Source organism: Rattus rattus, chromosome 1 (genome assembly GCF_011064425.1).
Source record: "Rattus rattus isolate New Zealand chromosome 1, Rrattus_CSIRO_v1, whole genome shotgun sequence".
NCBI classification, from domain to species: domain Eukaryota; kingdom Metazoa; phylum Chordata; class Mammalia; order Rodentia; family Muridae; genus Rattus; species Rattus rattus.
Window position 1 is genome coordinate 210,198,691 of NC_046154.1, and position 14,429 is coordinate 210,213,119.

A 14,429-nucleotide genomic window follows, 5' to 3' on the forward strand; every position below is an offset into this window, starting at 1 on the left:
GTGTGTCAGCAAAGTTCAAGAACCTCGCCTCAGCGGAGGGAGAGCATCCTCCAGTGGGAGCGGGACCGAGCTTTCTGCCTGGCTCTTCCTTCGACCGTGGGACCTTGCTCCAAGTTCTCTGGCCCTTAAGCTCCTGCACCCAGGCCCTACAGAGGCTCTTGGGCCTCTCTACCTCGGACCTCCGGCTTCTTGACTGAGTTGTGTCTCTGTCCTGGTTGTCTGGTTCACAGACAGTGACCCTTTCCAACCTGTTATATGTACCAATCACTCCCATAAGGATCCCCACTCCCATTCACTCCGGTTCTGTGTCTCTGGAGACCCCTGATTCACCGGGAGCCTCCTATTACTGGGCAGGAAGAAGGGGGGCTTGGGAACACCTAGGCACTAGGATGGTTTACACCTGGCATTCTCCAGTCCTGTGGCTCAGGGCTGAAGAAAGGCTGGTAATGTAGGTCAAATCCACAGTTGTAAAGCCAGGAGAGAGCTCGGGGCAGGTTCAATGCCAACCTCTGTAATGAATGGTGTTTGTCTCTCAGCTCAGTGCTGAGTAGGTCACCTGAGGACAAGGTGATGGTTTGGGTGAAAGGTTTGCTTTATGAAAGGATTCACTTTGAGTAGCAGAGGACAACCCCTTCTCCTCACACCTATAATTTTAAATTCTTCCTTTTATAGAGGCTGTAGTCAAGCCAGCGCCTGGTTACCCAGCCAGAGGCTGGGCTCATGGAGAATGAGCGTTGTTGACTTCCGTGCCATCTGTTTGCACCCCTGTCTCCCAACCTGACCTGCATGCCTGTCGTACATCTCAGAGGTGCCTACCGGAGGAGGAACCGACAGTCAACTCCAGCCACCGTCGCTCGGGAACATTGCAGCGACAGAGTTCCTGGTGCTCCGCTCTGATCTTCAGCTTTTGCAGAAAGCTAAGGCGTTGGCTTACGGCCAGCCGAGGGACAGGCAGAGAGCTTCTTTGCACCCCTTGACTCGGCTTCTCGCTGTTCAGCCCACACACTGTGTAGAAATGTTTATCTGGTTCCCTCCTCAGCACTCTCTGGACCGGGCCCCAGGCATTATTAGCCCATTTCTCACATAAAAAAACTGAGATCGAATGATCTCAGGGAGACTACAGGGAAGTCTCTGTGGCTCCAACACGGAGCCTTCAACCATTGTTACACAACCTTTGGAGGGAGCGGGCCCAATATCGGGAGTCAATATGTGGAGGTCAAAGGAAGGCATTGGACTTCCTGGGGCTAGGGTCACAGGTAGTTGTGAGCCACCAGACACCAGTGCTGGGAAACTCATAAACACTTCAAGAATGGAGGTCCCTACTCCTGGCCACTGAGCCACCTCCCCTGACCCGACTTTGTTTTTAGCAGGCACACAGAAGCTGTACACATTTGTGGGGTTCCTTGAGATATTTCCTGATATGTATCCAATGTATAATGATCATTGGGGGTAACTAGCATATTCACAACCTCAAAGTCTTCTAGTGTCTTTATTTTTCATTTTTATTTATCTGTTTTTGGAGACAGGGTCTCTTGTAGCCCAGGCTATCTTGGAATTTACCATGTAGCCAGGTATACTCTTGAACTCCCGATCCCTCTGTATCCACCATCCCGAGGGCTGAGGTTAAAGGCGGGCACTCACACCAGGCTCCCAATGAGCGGTTTAAAATAATAGGCAGTAGTTTTATTTGCTGAGCATTTGCACGGTGCCAGGTTTTGTCACAAGTGCTTTATATATGTGTCCATCATTGACAACAACAACCCCGAAACACACACGCATCATGCACATGTACCACAAACCACAAACACTAAGAGAAAGTAAGATTTACAGGCTGGGTAGATAGCTCGGCGGTTAAGAACAGTTGCTGCGGGCTGGAGAGATAGCTCAGCCATTAAGACCACTGACTGTTCTTCTAGAGATTCTTAGTTCACTTCCCAGCAACCACATGGTGGCTCACAACCACCTGTAATGGGATCTGTTGCCCTCTTCCAGTGTATCTGAAAACAGCTACAGTGTACTCATATAAATATAATAACAAACAAATCTTTAAAAAAAAAAAAAAAAAAACAGTTGCTGGACTGTGGTTTGCTCCCAGTCTGTAAATCCACCTCCAGGTGATGTGAGGCCTTTGGCCTCTATGGACACCTGCACACACACACACACACACACACACACACACACACACACACACACACACACACTATTAAAAATTAAAAATAAGACAAACTAAAATCTACTCCCCGGTGAAACCTTTGAATTTTGGAGCTGCTGGTAATGATCCCAGATTGGAACATTGCTGTTCTCACTGTGTGGACTGAGGGTCAGAGGCGTTTCAGAGCCTTCTGGGGTCACAGCAGACCCAGGTCTGGACTGGCTGTATTGCATTTTCACCTCTTCATTAACCGAAAGCTTCTCGTGGCAAATGGATGTGTTCAGGTCTCAGGAGGAGTCCCTTAGAACTGGTATTCAATTCCACTCTCTCTGTCCACGTAGACTGTCGTGTAGATGAAGAGGTTAGAGAGTATCCCCACACCTTTCCAGAGAGGCTTGCAAAACCCTGCCAGGAGCATTTGGGAGAGGCTTGCAACATTCCCATTCTCAACAAGAAAGACCTTTGTGATGGAGGGGAGGGGAGGGGAGGAGAGGGGAAAGGAGGGGAGGGAAGGGGAGGGGAGAGGAGGGGAAGAGAGAAGAGAGGAGGGGAGGGGAAGGTAGAGGGAGACAGTTCAGCAGTTAAAATCACTGGCTGCTCTTGCAGAGAAATTGAGTCCAGTTCCTGGACCCCGCGTGGTGACTCACGATCATCTGAATCCAGTTCCATAGTATCTGACACTTTCTTCTGACCTCCATCGTGACTGCGTTCAGGTGGTACACAAACACACAGGGAGGTAGACACTCACACACACAAAACAAACAAATCCTAAAGAAAGACCGCTCTCCAGCCTTCCTACCTTCTTATGGCTTCTTTGTCAGTTTGATCCAGTTTTTACTGGTTTTGAGGCATCCTTACTAAGTAGCCGAGGCTAGCCTGGAACTTGAGCTCCTGCAGCCTCAGCCTCTTGTGTTCTAGAGTTACAGGCACATGCCAGCACATGCCACTCTGACTGCTTTGGTTAACGGATCCAGGTTTGGTTCACACAGGTTCGAGGGGCTGGTGGCTCGCCTTACAGGCTGCTCTTGCTGTTGGCCTTGGGCTTCCTGCCCTTCCCTCAGACTGGATCTCTCTTCTCCATCCCGTCGGACTCCGTTCCAAGTTCATAAATCCTTCTCTCAGCCATGAACTTCACTGACATCTGAACTCAGTCTCAGCACCTGCTGACTGAATGCAAGAGAAGAATCGTCTCACAAACATGTCCTCCACATCATCCTGGAACTGCAGTTTGCTATTCTAATTAAAAGAGGGGATCAAAAGCACCCCCTGCCTCCGTGTGTATGCATGTGCACGTGCACATGCTCGTGCGCGTGCGTGCATGCTGCTTTGCCAAGTTACCGAGAATGTTAATACCTGACCAGCTACTCAGCAAGACGTTGGCTTTCATGGTGCAGAAAATGGGGAAATTTACTGCTTGGCTCTTGATCTCTGGGGTTCAGCTGATCCTGGCCCTGGCTGAGTGTTCTGAATAACGAGTCTCATGACTGGGAGGAGGCGACGTGCATATGCCTGCCTTTGTCCAAATATGCTTTTTTAGTTAGTATATTATCCACTTTAGGGCGGTCCTGAACCGCATCCAAGCATTGGCAGGCCAGAGCGGCAGCTCCTGCTTGCTCCGTTTGTTTGGTGGAGTCTGAGGGCCAGGAGAGAAAAGGGAACAGAAACCAGATTTGTCTCCTTTTAAAAGTTTGTTTTTCACAGCGATCCTCCTTCTTGTGAAATCCTCTCCCACCCCCGATGCTCTGATGAAAAACACTCTTTTGTTCTCCAAGTTATGAGAAAACAGGGCAGAGAAGTCACAGGAGGTGCCGCTGGATACGTGGCCCCAATCTCTTAATTACAGAGCTCAAACGAGAATAATATATTTTAACTCAATGTCTCCTCAACCAAAAGGTACAGATCTCAGTGGAAACGGCTCTTCTCTAAGACCAGGAGAAAAATCTACACAGATCTGTTCTCCAGCTACTTTCACTAGAGTTTTATGGTCACTTAAACCTCACTGGTGTGGTAAGCTTTGCTCCCCCTGTTTTCTTAAGGCACTGAAATACCGGCAAGAGTTTTCCTGGGCACAGTGCCTTAAGACAATGAGGCAATCCCCAACTTCCTTGGTATATGTTCCCAGACACTGAGTTTAAGGATCCTTCACACCCTGACGCTTGAGTTGTATTGAATTTTGTCTTCTCATGTCCTGTGCATGGACCCATGTGACTGTTCCTTGTCGTGACTTATTAGTCCTTTTTTTTTTTTAAAAAAAAAAAAAAGTTTTATTTCTATGTGTATGAGTGTTTGCCTGCATGTATCCCTGTGTACCACATCTATATCTGATAGTCCTGGAGGTCAGAAGAAGTTGGATCCTGTAGAACTAGAGTTACAGATAAATGGAAGGTACAGTGTGAATGCTGAGAACTGAATTCAGATCCTCTGGACAAACAGATAGATGTTCTTTTAACCACTTAGCCGTCATTCTAGCCCCCTGCCTCACTGTTACTTATTCTTTTCTGAACTGAGAGAAGGTTACAGGTATCATGATACTTTTATGGTTAAAAAGCTCATCAATATTTTCCCAAGAATGCAGATGTTCCCAAGACATCACATTAGAAAATTTCAGTTGAACGTCATCATCTTTTGAGTCTATGTGTGTTCATTCGTCTAACTAAGCTGGAGACTTCCACAAAGCACAGAGATCAGAACCCTGGGACATCTTTGTTTGTCACAATGTAAGCCTCAACACACCCTCAGGGCGCCCTGGGTCTCCACAGCTGCCCTTTCCCTGCCTTCACAGGACCTTGCCCACAGGCTCCAGGCCTCAGACCTCCCTTCTTCAAGCTCAATCCATCTCTTTCTTGGTCTTCTCCTAAGCTAGGCACCCGCCACAGCTGCCTTACCCCTCAAATTCTGTCAAGCAAGCTTCTGTGCCAGCATTGCTTCCTGGGGGGAGGGGCTTTGCAGCCAGTTGTTCCCATCTGTACCATCCGTTGTCTCGGTGGACGCCTCTCCCTCTCTTCCCTGGACCACACGGCTTCTGCTATTAACTCTTCTGAACACTCTTACTCATTCATTTCTCCTTCCCAGCAAAAACCAGCCTTCAAATTATGCTTTTCCTGGGAGCTACAGTCCTCACACAGAAGCCAGATCTTTCTTCTCTCTGGAAAAGCTATTAACTGTGCCCTTCCCTTACTGAACAAAGTCTACCTTCTTAGCGGATGTCTAAGGCTTGCACACTCTAGCCTAGTTTCTGTCTTCTGTAACTTCTTGCCTCTCATGCTCAAAGAGTAACAGACATTTCTAGAGTGTGGCTTTACACTTCTGGACTCTAGGCACAGAGCTCCCTGTGTCTACAATGTACTCTTCCTTCCTGCACATAGAAAGGATTCATATGGTCACTGGTGAGCAACCTCTGTCAAGGGTGTCCCGTGCTTCTCAGACAAGTGCTAGCAATGGAGACACAAAACCTTGGGGGACAGCAAGTCTCTCCAACCGAAACCTCATTTCTCAAGTCTCCCGCTAACGTTCCTCCCCTACCCCATCATCTGACCCACAGATTAGCTTTCCCCTTCTACCTTTCTTCACACTTTGTGTTTATTTCCTTCACCGGATGTGTGTGCTTGTCTACCTGTCTAGGTTAAGAACCAATGCCTATAACTTTAGGGTGAATAACGGAGGACAGGTGGGTGCCAGTACCTATGAGGTAGGTAGAATTTTGGAATGACCCCTGAGCCCTTGTCCTGTGATGAAATGACATCCCTTGAATGTGGGCAGGATGTTCAAACATATAATACATTTGCTCCAATCAAAAGGCCACATAATACAGCAAAGATGAAGCAAAAATAGGTTTACTGACGAGTTAAGGTTGACATTGAGTTAACCCAAGGGAGATTAATTACCCTGACTGGTCTGGCCCAACCAGATGATCCCTTCAGAGAAGAAAATAGACATTTCCTTGAGAAGAGGGAGTTGAAGAATCGGATAAGGTCTCCTGTTGACTGTGAAGAAACAGTGTGCCGTGTCACAGACGTGGCCATATGACACATGGCTCTGATGGCTTCCAGAGCCCAAGACTCAGCACTGGATTCTGCCAAGAAAACCTAAGGCCTCATGAAATTAGAGTCCTGCTGACTTTTTCTTTTAAAGACAGTGTTATTATGTAGCCTAGGCTGGCCTGGAACGAACAGTGATCCTCCTGTCTCAGCTAACAAGTGTGAGCAGCCATACCTAACTGACCGTCTTGATTTGGGGTCATGAGCTGCAAAAAGATCTCTCTCTCTCTCTCTCTCTCTCTCTCTCTCTCTCTCTCTCTCTCTCCCTCTCTCCCTCCCTCTCTCTCTCCCTCTCTCCTCTCTCTCTCCCTCTCTCTCCCTCCCTCTTCCTCCCTCTCCCTCCCCCCTTCCCTCTCTCCCTCTCTCCCTCTCTCCCTCTCTCCCTCTCTCCCTCTCCTCCTCCTCTGCTCTCTCTCTCCCTCTCCCTCTCTTCCTCTCTCCCTCTCTCCCTCTCTCCCTTTCTCTCTCTCTCTCTCTCTCTCTCTCTCTCTCTCTCTCTCCCTCTCTCTCTCTCTCTCTCTCCCTCCCTCCCTCTCTCCCTTTCCTCCCTCTCCCCCCCCCCCTCCCTCCCCCCCCCCCCCCCTCTCCCTTTCCCCTTCCCTCTCCCTCTCTCTCTCCCTTCTCCCTCTCCCCTCCCTCCCTCTCCTCTCCCTCTCTCCCTCCCTCTCCCCTCTCTCCTTCTCCCTTCCCCCTCCTCTACAATTACGTGTTGGGTTGCATTCATAGCTATCCTGGGGTACACGAGGCCGGTGAGTCTTGGAGACTTGAGGAAGGGGTGAAAAGGAAGGCAGTAAGAGGGCTGCAGAGCCCAGGGTTTGGGAGCAGCACCGTAAGCTCCCTGGGAGCATCTGGCTCCTGAGGGGACAGTGGAGAGGAAAAACTGAGAAGTCTTCAATTTCTTTATGTCATGGCATTTGAGGGATTTTGATATTTTGTTCATTTGTTTGGAGGTTCTTGTCTTCCTTTTCGAAGTTACCATACTACAAAGCTCGGGGGGACATCGGGTCTCTGTTGTCCCTCTCCAATAATCCACAAAAGAGCAAAAACTGTCATAGTTGAGAATAAGTTGAAATGTAGCACTATTAGTCAACATTAATTTGTGTTCTAGTGACAGCTTGGCTTTAGTTCTTTTCTTCTTAAAAAATGTGTAATATGTACGTACGTGTATATATACATACACACACATATAGTCTGTGTATATGTGTATGCACGCACACACATGTGCACATGCATGTTTACATACCGCATCATGTGTGTGAAGATTAGAGAAGTACCTGCAGGAGTCAGTTCTCTGCTTTCACTGTGTTTCCAGAGACCTACTGACCCACATTTTCTGTCTTTTCTTTTTTCTTTCTTTGTGATGCTGGGAATCAAACTCAGTTCTGGGCCAACACTAGGTGAGCACATCAACACTGAGTTACACACCTAGCCCTTGTCAGTGTTATTTGATTGTTCAATCTGCTGTGTGTTCTTAGGTTCGACCAAGACTTCCATTCCAAGAGGGTTCTATGCCACTTATATCACTAACACAGAGATACCTGCGTAAGCTGGGATTTACACAGGGATTTCAATGGAGGGTGGTGCCTATACTGCGTTGTTTAAATTTAATTTCATTTGTTTGTTTTAACAAGGTCTTGCTATGTAGCTCTGGCTGTCATCAAACTCATGGTAACTCTCTCATCTCAGACTCCCAAGTCTGGGGTTACAGACTTGTACCACCCCAGCCAGTCTGTGTTTGTCTTGTTTAAGGCAAATTGAAATGTGGCAAGAACGTGTCTACACAGACACACACTGGAGCACATCCGAGCCCATATTCCTTCACTAGAAGGTGCATTTTGGTACCGTCCCCCAGAACACCAGGAGCTCTCCCAGGCATCCCCTGTCACAGGCAGGGAACACTGGCACAGAGCATCTGCTTCACCTCTCATCGTCACTTGGAAAGTACTGGATTGTCCCCGTGAGAGACCAGCCCTCAGCACAAAGAAATGGGGGGCTTCTGAGGCATGCACAGGTTCTTTGGAAAGTTAACCCTCAGTTTCCTCAAAGGCATCCCTTCCAAAGATGTGTGAATCATTTTGTACCTGACAAAGCAATTTAAGCAAGAGAGGGTTTAGTTTGGCTCAGAGCTTGAGGAACACAGTCTACCCACCATGGCGCAGGGACATGAGGTGGCTTGGCACACTCTATCCAGTCAGGAGCAGGGAGGAGTGAGGGGGCTAACACTCACCTGACTTTCTCCTTTCCTGTTATTCAGCCTGGTGCTCTGGCTCAGGGGATGATGCTACCCACTTCAGTTAAGCCTCTGTGGAACACCGTGTCAGACACGTGCAGCCTATGTCTCCTAGCAGAGCCTCTCCAGTCAGGCTGACAGAAAAGAACCACCACAGCTCATCCATCCCCTTTACTGTGGAAGGTGGCCACATGACATCATCACCCTACCCCATGCCCTGTCTATAGCGACCCTGGATCTAATAGCTGAGGCTTAATTATACTTCTGGGCCCTTTTGAAGAATGTCTCAATAAAGGACTTCAGGGAAGTTTACAAAACCAACAACCCCGCCTTCCCTCCCACGTGACAGGTAGGCAGAGGCTTGATGAAGCCATAGGCTGAGTCATGGTATCAACCGATCTTGGCTGTCCCCGGGGTTAAGCTCAACCTCACGCACTTCCTGGAAAGGTGCAGTTTATCCACGGCCTTCTATTGTGTAAACCTTGCTCCCGGGTTTCAGGTGTTTCCCCAGAACAGAGGAGTTCCTGTCTCTGTACGGGAGCTTAACAAGATGGGTGTGATGTCCCACTTCCCTTCCATCTCCTACCCAGTTTGTGACCTGGCCCTGAATTTTGCCTGTTGTGGTGTTAGCCCACTGCCATGATGGCCAGCTTCAGTGATTCCGTGTCCCTTATCTTCCCAGGTGGCCCCCAGTTCTCTCCCTAGAGCTCTCCCTCTGCCCTGCCCTCTTCTGACTGGAGAACTGGAAATACTCACTGCCCCCCCCCATGAGACTTAGCCTTGCATATTTGGCCCTCAAGTCCTTCACAGAGAAAAGGGTAAAGGGCAGATGCTCTGAGGAACAGAAAATGGAAGGATTTCTGATTCCATCAAAGCTTTATCATCAGGCTCCAGCCTAATCAGCGGGCTTCTATTTCTCTCCACGTTTTGAATGGCACCCTAGATGGATCTGCTTTTAAAAGACAAGTGAGAGAGAAAGTAAGCTTGGTGTAGATAGTAAGCAATGAATGCGTTCTTTACATTCTGTATATGTAAATGTGCCCAGGGTTAGTGAGCAGACGAAACCGTCTGATGAGGAAATAAGACCAACTTTGTGCGTCCTCCAGGAAGTTCCCTGTGCTCTAGCCTAAGCTGCAGTTATTCTCTCCACTATCCTAAAAAGTGGCATCAAATATAAAAGGCAGAGAGGATTGCTACACCCTAGAAAAGTCACATTTACAGCCAAATAAAGGGTCTCCTCAGTTATCTGTAGGTAACTGAACATTGACGAAAAAGTTATATATACACAGCTATACCAAGACACAGTGACACGACTTCCCAGGCCCCAGTCAAACGAAAGCCAGAGCACTTGAAAAGGGAGGAGCACTTGAAAAGGGAAGAGCACTTGAAAAGGGAGGAGCACTTCATAAGGGAGGAGCACTTCAAAGGGAGAAGCATTTGAAAAGGGAGGAGCATTTGAAAAGGGAGGAGCACTTCAAAAGGGAGGAGCACTTCAGAAGGGAGGAGCACTTCAAAAGGAGGAGCACTTCATAAGGGAGGAGCACTAAAAAGGGAGGAGCACTTCATAAGGGAGGAGCACTTCAAAAGGGAGGAGCACTTCAAAAGGGAGGAGCACTTCAAAGGGGAGGAGCATTTCAAAAGGGAGGAGCACTTAAAAGGGAAGAGCACTTGAAAAGGGAGGAGCACTTCAAAAGGGAGGAGCACTTCATAAGGGAGGAGCACTTCAAAAGGGAGGAGCACTTCAAAAGGGAGGAGCATTTGGAAAGGGAGGAGCATTTGAAAAGGGAGGAGCATTTGAAAAGGGAGGAGCATTTGAAAAGGGAGGAGCATTTGGAAAGGGAGGAGCATTTGGAAAGGGAGGAGCACTTTAAAAGGGAGGAGCATTTTAAAAGGAAGGAGCCCTTGAAAAAGGAGGAGCACTTGGAAAGTGGAGAGCATTTGAAAAGGGAGAACAGAGCACAAGGGTCAGATAACGGAGATGGCAGCTGGAAAAGAGGTAAACAAAAAACATGTTTAAAGCATCATTTAAGAATGAGCATGAATCAATTAAAAATAAAATAAATCTTAATGAAGACTTAATACCGTAACTGTATGACTCATAAAGAAGAGGTGAGGCCTCCTTCACCCACCTTCGTAGAGTAAGGAGGGTCATAGGGGACCCCTTAGGTCTTCAGCCATCCCCTGAGGCAGGATGTGGTGACACTGGTCCACAAGGAAGGGTTCACGGAGCCATCATTCTAGCGCCATGCTAATGAAGGGCCCACGCGCTGGCTTGCTCCCTGACTCACTGTTTACTGGCATCTGCTATCTAGTCAGTGATTCCTCGCCAATAAAAAGCGGGAGAAGCTCCTCAAGGCTTGGCGGGGAGCCCCACAGACCTTTGATGGCGGCCTAGCTTCCTAAAAGGGCAATTACCTTCCAGGCTGCCCTGTGTACAGATGCTATAACCACCTTTTGAACACACGGTGACTGACAGTAAGTAATACCACACACAATACTCAGGGACTTGGGAGAGGCCAGCATGGGGTCTGAAAGACAGACATCTAACATGCCCAGTCTTCTGAGCCCGGTCCTCTTAGACCCTTATCAGCTCCACGGTTCCCTCTCCCCCTGGAAGAGAGCTGACTCACGGGTATGTACGCATGTGTGCGTGTGCGTGCAGGCTTGAAGTCCACCTCAGACTCCCTCCCTCAGCATCCATCCACTTCAGTTTTTGAGTCTCAGTTGTATCTGAGGATCTGCCCATCCCTGGCTCCCCAGTGGGATTGCTGGGCGTAAACCGCCATGCCTGGGGGTTTTTAGTGGATTCTGAGATTGAACTCAAGTCCTTGCTTACGTGGTAAGTACATTACTAAGTCTCTCCCCAGTCACCTCCCTGCCTTTTTGAGAAGTGGACTTATGTGGTAGCCCAAGGCAGCCTCCTGCCTCAGTCTCCCAGGAGCCGAAAGCACAGGGTTGACCCATCGCATCTGGGCTGAGCTTTGTCTACACCTGCCCTTGCTCTGAAACAATGACACAGAGACCTGGGATGATTATTAAAAGGCCTGCACTATAGCTGGGCAGGGTTCTCATCTATTCTAACCCGACTGTGCTGGCCTGGCCTGCTTCCCAGCCTGCTGACTGAGTCTCCTCCGGGTTGTTCTGCTCCATCAGTGTCCTCCCTCCTTCTTTCCTGGAGACTACCCCTCTCTCCTCTGGCCGCCCACGACCCCTCGCTGGGATGGGAAGTCTCGCCTTATTCTTTCCTGCTCAGTTATTGGCTGATCAGCTCTTTACTAACCAATCAGAGGTGATGGAAAGCAAGGTTTACACAACATCGAGACAGGAGATGCTTGACAATGCTAACATCCAGACTGCAACCAGATCTCTGGACACCAGTAATCAGTATCTGAATAAACAAAGCACAGAACCATTCCCCAGCACTCTGGTTACTAGCGGACCCTTGTTCCTGCCTGGCACCTTGAACTCTGAGAGAAGCATCACTGATAACTGAGATGGTCAGTGAGAGAGGAGGTGGCAGCACTTCCTCCTGTACCCCAGTACCTGCCCCACCTCTGCACCTCACCCCTGCACCTCACCCCTGCACCTCACCCCCTGCACCTCACCTCCTGCACCTCACCCCTGCACCTCACTCCTGCACCTCACCTCACTTCTGCCCATGTGTCCACGTCCCCCTCCTAAATAGATCTTCCAGGCCATGCTTGACCCTAAAGTCACCAAGATGAAAGTAAGCATGTGATATTTTAAAGTGTCCATGAGAGACCCTCCCCAAACACAACGGTTTTCTGGACCTAGTCTTCCTGAGCAATAGGAAGCCACAAGCCACATACCACTGAGCATTTGATTGGTGGTTTATACTTGAAACATAAAACATACTCTGAATTTGGAGGCAGACATAGAGCAGCAGCAAATGAACTAATGAATTTCAAGCTGAAACACTAACATTAAACACAGTAAGATTAAAGTCAATGGCTGCATTTCTTTTGATCTTCTTAAATGAGGCAGAAGGTAACTTAGAATTACGTGTGTGGCTTGCATTCAATTTTTCCTGGCCACAGCTGCCCCAGACAGCTCCTCCTCTCTTAGATGGTCCAGTCTGGCATTGTTAGCCAAACCTCTCAGACTCTCAAGAGAAAAGGATTGCTTTACAATTCTGTTGTCATAGTCTGGACTTCTAGGGGAAAGGAAGCCTGCTAACAGAGACTGCAGGTACTGGAGAATTGTCTCTGATGATAAATCAGCCATGATTGTCTCTTCTGCCCTAACTCCCCACTAGGTGTGTGTGTGTGTGTGTGTGTGTGTGTGTGTGTGTGTGTGTGTGTAAGAGCCTTTAGAACCTAGTGTGTTCCTGAGAAAGGAGGCAAGGCCAGCATTCTGTAGAGTGCCTGGCAGACAGATTGCACCCTGGTCTAGAGAAAATCAGACAGCACCCCTACCGTTAGAGCAAGTGACAGGATACACAGGGAAGGGGAAGCAAACACATGACAGCTTGGTGCAATAAAGCTCATTGATAAGAGTAGACTCAGAGAGCAGGGACAGCCCAACCAGAGAGGACCTGGCTGTTGGAGGAATCCTCAGATGGCCTCAGCGGTGTCTTTGTGAACCATTGAGAACAGGTGGCAGATGGACCCAGGGAGTCAGGCTTTAAAGACCACAGGCCGGGGGTTGGGGATTTGGCTCAGTGGTAGAGCGATTGCCTAGGAAGCGCAAGGTCACCCACCCCGAAAAAAAAAAAAAAAAAAAAAAAAAAAGAAAGGAAAAATAAAGACCACAGGCCATCTGGACACATGTTGTGAGGCTCGGGATGAACCTCAGTTGATAGTGGGCTTGCCTAACCTCAGCCTTGCTTCCCAGGGCCAGCACTGCATAACTGGGTGCAGGAGTGTACACTCAGTGGACCGTGAATTCAGTGTTGTTCTTGACACATAGCAAGTTCAGGGACAGTCTGGTGTCCTTGACTGTCCCTTGACAGACCCTGACAGAAACCAAACCAACAAACAACCAGGTAGTGAGGACTTGGGCTGGCTGGGCAGCTTGGGCAGTAGCTACCATATTACTCATGAGGACCCTATTTGGTCTTCCCACAGACTTTCCTACCTTACTTGAAATAAGCAAGCATTTGAGCTCAAAGGCCACACTCTGGCACCGTCAGCACCAAGGAGTCTTCATACAATTCTTGTTACAAGTCAGGGATAGACCAGGGATGTTCTGACAAGAACGAGGTTACTTCTGTCCTGACCACTTTACAAGTCTCCTACTTCTGACCCTCACTGTCTAGGATCACACTGCCCCCAGTATCCCCAGCAGGCTTAACTCAGGGGCCAGTCGGGGTGCCCGGAGGCCCATTTGTCAGGACGCTGTGGCTCTAGCCGACTTTTGTTACAGAGGAACGCACGCTGTGGCTCTAGCCGACTTTTGTTACAGAGGAACGCAGGCTCGGGGTTGCAGAGCCAGTTTCATGGGGGAAATATGATTTTATGTGAAATGTCAATTTTTAAAAATGGCTAGAAAAATAAATTCTGTTGTGTAGGCCCAATGAAAGTGGCCTGCAAGCCTGTGGGGCCTGGTCTCCTGACAGGATGTAAAATAATGCTTAATAATCTTAGCCCGGTTAGCTTCAAATGATGAGACTCAAACTATGATATTTATTTATTAAGCTCTGAGCAATTACTGGGGGTTACTCCTAATCTAAGTCTCTAACTTAGTCTGGCTACTACCCAACTGTGTACCCCAAATACTTGATGTTTGAAATTTTCTGGGTTCTTTCTGCTCCAGGAGTCTGGCGTCCTGGGGAGGCCTTTCACCCCGGCATGTGATGCCAGTCCATCATGACTGACAGATACGTCCTGTTCTCTCAGCCTTCTCCTCTGAGCTCCTTCTATATCCTTCTCCTCATGGTCCCCACCTGAGACCCCCCAGTCAGGTAACTCAAACTCCACCTCTCCCTAGTCCCCCAGTAACTGGTTGTCACCAGTTTTATGTAATGAATAGTTTTAAACTGGGGAGCAAG